This window comes from Zea mays, chromosome 1, assembly GCF_902167145.1.
Source record: "Zea mays cultivar B73 chromosome 1, Zm-B73-REFERENCE-NAM-5.0, whole genome shotgun sequence".
Taxonomy (NCBI): domain Eukaryota; kingdom Viridiplantae; phylum Streptophyta; class Magnoliopsida; order Poales; family Poaceae; genus Zea; species Zea mays.
This window is the reverse complement of record NC_050096.1, coordinates 290,387,458-290,393,190: the sequence shown is the minus strand read 5'-3', so window position 1 is coordinate 290,393,190 and position 5,733 is coordinate 290,387,458. Positions and strand designations below refer to the sequence as shown.

Below are 5,733 nucleotides of genomic sequence, written 5' to 3'. Positions count from 1 at the left end.
TCCAGTAGGGAACTTCCCATCTGGTCACCTATCCTAGGTTTCTCCAAGTTGAGCATGCTTAACTTTGAGATTCCTTTGAACCAGGCTTCCAAACTCAGATTCCAATAATTCTCGTTTCTAAATTCTTATCAAACTATTCCCTATCCAACCATGTCATCCCTTAAGCATGGTCCATATTCCAGAAAACTCCCAAAATACTCTTGTCCCATATTCTGCCTATAACTCTCCTGTTAATACTAAGTCAGACGATTCGTTCGTCACTATTCTCACCAAAAGTGAACTTCACTGTACTACACCACATACACTCAGCTATAAATACACCCAGCTACCCTCTCCCTCTCCACACACACTCAACACCCTCATCCAAGGAAAACACCCCACCCACTCAGTTACTCCGCTCTGCCGGCTACACGCATAGTGTCGCTTCGCCTCCAGTCCACCCTCCTGGTAAGCACCTCCGCTCCACCACCAGTAATATCACAACACCACATGACACAGATTCTACTCAAGACTCTACCCATCCATATATCGCTATTCTGACCACTATACTAAATATTTGTTGGTATACTTGCTTGTTTGTATGTTTGCTTATTCATGTTGCATAGTTATCAGAGCGTTCGTGCCGTCTCGTGGAGGCTAGACCTGCAAGTCTACGCCAGGCAGAGGAGCTAGAAGCCAGTTCCGCGAGCTCCCCTTCCCCCTTCGCCGAATAAGCACGGCAAGCTCACTGGATCCCTTTGATGCATAAATTACCTATGATTTTTCAACCACAACCCTCAGCCTGTTATTTTATGCATGATATGATTTTGAGACAAGTTATTATGGCCACCCAAGCCGCTTGCCGCAATCAATCTTTAATGTATTTGTTACAAATGATTTGAGAAAAGGTGTGAGTTTTCAAAAGAAAATGCTTTTAAAAATGTGTATGATGAAGGGTTTTCACCCTTATCACCTTTGAGTAGGGATGATCAGGGACTCCCTGGTTTAGGGGAGGGCCTAAGGTGATGGCTCAGCTGGTTTAGGCGTGGGCAGAAGGATTGTCCCCTCATATAAGGACCGGTTTATCATCTTTCACTACCTGTACTCATGATAAGTACAACCACTCGAGACTGTGTGGGCAGTCACTCAATCTGAACTTGTACGGTCCAACCCTAGGGTTATGAAGGCTGGGGAGCATCGGGAGGATAAGGAGGGGGAATGTTTTGTCCGGTTTGGACATGGCAGTGGCCTGACTCCTTCCGGTATAACCGTTAAGGTTAGGACGTGTGAGGAAAGAAAGAGATTCGGATTCGGGTCTCATTGATCATGAGATCGCAGAGCCGGACTAGTGGGTAAAGTGTACCCCTCTGCGCAGAGTTCAAACCTATTCGAATAGTCTGTGTCCACAGGAATGGACGAGTCTGGTGTGGTATGGCAATTAGTGTTTTATTTTCAAAAAAAGGGGTGCTTTTGAGAAAAGTGATTTTTAAAAGGTCCGGCGGTTGAGCCGTGAGCTATGGTGGACGGGAAGTCCAGTGGCTGTTTTTGAAAAAGGAAAAACCAGTGGAAAACTGCTGAGATACCTGGATGGTTTAGTCCAGGGGATTTTGTTCTAATATTGAAAAACTTCCTGCTCCTTTGGGAGAGGATGCGCTTTGTAAAATACAAAATGTTTTACAAAACAACCCTGCATAAAATATTGATGTTTCTGCAAAATATCCTGAGCTCCACATAATCCATGCATTTTATCTGATTTGCCCATTCTGTGGGTGAAGGTGGGCTGCTGAGTACGTTTGTACTCACCCTTGCTTATTTGTTGTTTTTCAGAAAAGGAGATCGGGTAAGAGTTACGACTGTTCCCAACCTTGCCTGTGGCTGTTGGACCGCTGATTTGCTTCGCTGCGTATATCGGGCTGCTTCAGCCCCACTCTGATGATATGTCCCGAGTTGTGGACCAACTCTTAAAGTTGATCGCCACCTTTATAGGTTTGTCTCGTTTAAGCAGATCTGGAATCATCTGATGTATAAATGTGTTTACTAGCCTCCTGGGACTAGTAATTGTGTCACATTTGAGTCCCAGAGGATTGGGGACGCTTCACCATGCCGCGCGCGTTCGATGACTACTATATCAAATACTGTGGCGTCATCTCGGTGCCGGAGGTGACGCAGAGGAGGACCGATAGTAATGGCCAGTTCATCATCCTCGCCACCGTCGGGGTAGCTTATTTTGTGCCGGCCTGTCTTTATTTCTCTTCACAAACACACACTTGCCTTTTTGTTTAAGTAAGTGCGTATGGTGGTGCGTGCCTGATGACTGACGATGTACGAGGGAATTTCTTCCGGCAGGTGTGGGACGTGCTCTCCAATGATGAGACCATGCAAATCGTGGCGTATATCAAAGTCTGCATGGTACTTATGGTTGCAATGTAGTGGTGAAACAGCTAGATTAAAATAACAAAATTTATGTATGGCCAAGGATCACAAATGGATTATGAACCTTTTTCTCATAACAGTGTAAAACAACATTTTATATATAAGTTATTATGGTATTATATGTTCACGTTGCAACGTACAGGCACTCACCTAAGCTAGTACAAAAAGTAGATGAGAAAAGTTCATTGGTAGTAGGTGCTCTAGATTAGAGAGCGTATATACCACGTCAACAAAAATCCAATCGACTTAAAAAAAATTGTGGAGGTTAACATCATAAGATTTATGTTCTTAATTAGTACATTTGCTATTTACATACTAATGAGGTGTTTGGTTTATAAGGACTAATCTTCACAGTACCTTCATTTTCATAGGGCCTAAAATTAGTCCTGTGTTTCGTAATTTAGAAACTAAAATTGACTAAAATGAAGGAAATACAAATTATTCCCTAAAGACCAAACACTCCCTAAATACTTCACATGTTGTGAAACCATATAGATCTTTTTACCGGATTGATTCATGGTCAAGGTTAACCATGTTTGACTTATATTTTTCAACATAGTTTATAGGAGCACGTGTAAGTGCATTAGGGCATGTACAACTCTATTTAATATGATGTCTCTTGAGGGGTCTCTAAGGATCTAAAAGTGAAAAAATATAAGAGACATCTGTCTCTTCACGACTTTCCATATAAGTTGTCTCTTAGCAGCATTCATGTTCTAAGGTCTTAGGGTTATACCATACAGTTTCTTAAATGTCTCTTATACTTAGAAAACCGAACTGGTGCCTCAGGTTTGTACATGCCCTTAGGGCGTGTATAACTCCATTTAATAGGAGGTCTCTTGAAGAGTCTCTACGGGTGTAATTGAAAAAAAAGAGACTAGTGGTAGTACTAGCAAACATCGTGTCTTTAGCATTTGTTTTCTATTGTACTTAGAAAACCGTTCCAACTTTGTACAACGTCGTGTCTTTAGTCTTTACCATGAGCAGCAGTTGCATGCTTGCTAGTGGTAGTACTAGCAAACATAAAGCAGCTCGGTTCCTGCTCTTTTTTGGCCCTCTATCCCAGTCGCATCAGCTCTTAGCTTTTGCGGGGGCAAAGGGCAAGCCACCGCCGCGCGTACCGATGGTGTGGAAAGGTAAACAAAAAGGCGATGGAATGCAGCTGCACGCATGGTCCGTCACGGGCTGCTAGCTTAGCTAGCTGGGCATGCATGCACAGTAGAAAAGCGTGGCACGGCCTTGGTTGGTCCAGCATGCGTCGCGCGGGCGCGTTCAGAATCCGGCTCCCGTCCAAGCGCTGCGAGACAAGCGAGACCCGTCCGTCCGTCCATCTCAGGGTTCAGGAGTAATAAAGCCACACAGCCAGCTCGTTGCAAAGCGAAGCGACGGGAAGCACGCAGGCATGCATGCAATAGTAGACGAGAGGAGAGAGAGAGAGTCAGAGAGGCACAGAGCCACTGCAAGCATCACACGCACACAACACACAGGCAGGAAGAAGATGTTGAGAAGAAGAATGAGAGCATATACGGACGGACGGACGGAGATTCGATTCGATTCGATTGTTCTTGTGATCTGGAGATTCATATATATGTGGCCACGAGAGCACAAAGGTCAAGGGGCGTGCTGGGCTGGCTGCTGTTATGTGATCGAGTGAGCTGAGGGTGAGTGAGGAGCTTGCCAAACAGGCAAACAGCCAGGCAGAGACGAACAGAGCGGAGGAATAAAGCTGGCCGGCCGGCCGGCCGGCATGCAGCAGGGGGCTAGCTAGGCATAGTATAGTATGCACTCCTAGGCTAGCCACCACCCTGACATGTGACAAGCACTGTGGCGGCTATAGCTACGGCGCTGTCTAGGGTTTTCAGTCGTTGTTGGTGCGTAGCGGGCGCCCCGGCCCGGCCCGCTTTATTATTCTTCTTCTTCTCCTTGCGGGCATTTCATTTGTAGTCATGCGCGTGTGCACGTAGTATATGGATGGATGGGGAGAAACTGAGGTTCTCTCTTCATATCTCTTCTGCATGCAGCATGCGGCCGTGATGGAGCTGATTGACGAGATGGTGCGGCTTCGAGGAGCGTGCAATGTGCGGCCATATGCATGCGTCTGTGCGCGCCTGTGTCTGTGTGGTGGTGGTGGACTGGTGGGGTGGTGGGAGGACTGGGACGAGGCGACCAGAGCGGACTCGATCGATAGATAGATGACGGGACGGGACGGGACGGGACGGCAGAGCGACAAGGTATAGCTAGGGCAAGATGGAGAGAGAGAGCGCTTGCGTTTGGACTCTGGAACGAGAGCCAGGCTATTTATACGTGGCCGGGCTCATAGAATCCTTCGACTCCACTGACCGCTCTCATAGTCATAGCGGCTCTCTGCTACGTCCTCGCTCGCTCCTCATGCACACCAGCGCCCAGAGTCATCGTTCTTAGCTTTCATCTCATCCCATGCAATTGTCATGAAGCATATCAACGCAATCATCTATCCTCTCTTCCTTCTCTTTTGTCGATCGACCGTGCTGTGCTTATTAATGTCCTTTTGTTGCTATATATGCTGCAGTGCTGCATACATATACAGCTAGCCAGCTACTAGCTAGCTTCTTGCATTGTTCCAGGTCGCCCTGCCGCAGCTGCAAGTTCAGGAATGAAAAACCATTGCATGGCATGGCATTGCGCGATATGTGGTCCGTCTCCGTGTTTGGAAGCATCATATCAGCACCAGCAGCGCTAGCACACGCCGGCCGTACCGTACGTCGTCGGAAACTAATAAAGGGCCAGGGGCGGGATCGATATGCCTGGCTCCCTGTATGCCACTCGCATGGCTGCCAACTCATCATGCATACACTGCTAGCTAGTCGTTGGCTCCACTGCGGATGGCGTGCGTGGAGCCAAGCATGACCGATCATCTCCTCCTCCCGTTTTGTTTAGTACTAACAGTACGTAATCGTCGTTCATCTGATGACCAACAAGTTCAGAGTTCAAGACATCTCTACATATGAGTTCAACGAGTACGTCATGTGTTTCTTTTCACCAAATGGTCCTTGTTAATTAGTTCTTTCTTTCTTTCTTTCTTTCTTTCTTTCTTTCTTTCTTTCTTTCTTTCTTTCTTTCTTTGTGTCATCCCTGGAATAATAATACTTGCGCATATAAATGCAAATGCAGATGCTCTTGCAATACAACAGTCACAACATTCGAGCACGCACACACTCTAAACTAGGAGTTTATATACGCACAGCATATGATTTTATATAATTCGGATATTTTATATGTACTATATATGCGTGGTACCACTATTACAGAATCAGGCTTCAGTTTTGTAATTTAGCCCTGACT

The 5,733-nt window shown here is 46.2% G+C and overlaps 1 long non-coding RNA gene and 1 other non-coding gene across 2 annotated transcripts; both read left to right on the top strand.

Annotated features, from left to right (window-relative positions):
• The first annotated feature begins 4,758 nt into the window (after window positions 1-4,758).
• LOC115029014 (MIR160dHG) lies at window positions 4,759-5,486 on the top strand. The gene has a single exon (NR_163700.1). It is a non-coding gene; the product is annotated as an MIR160dHG (long non-coding RNA).
• MIR160d (microRNA MIR160d) lies at window positions 5,173-5,314 on the top strand. Its single transcript, NR_121027.1, has one exon. It is a non-coding gene; the product is annotated as a microRNA MIR160d (primary transcript).
• Window positions 5,487-5,733: the final 247 nt, after the last annotated feature.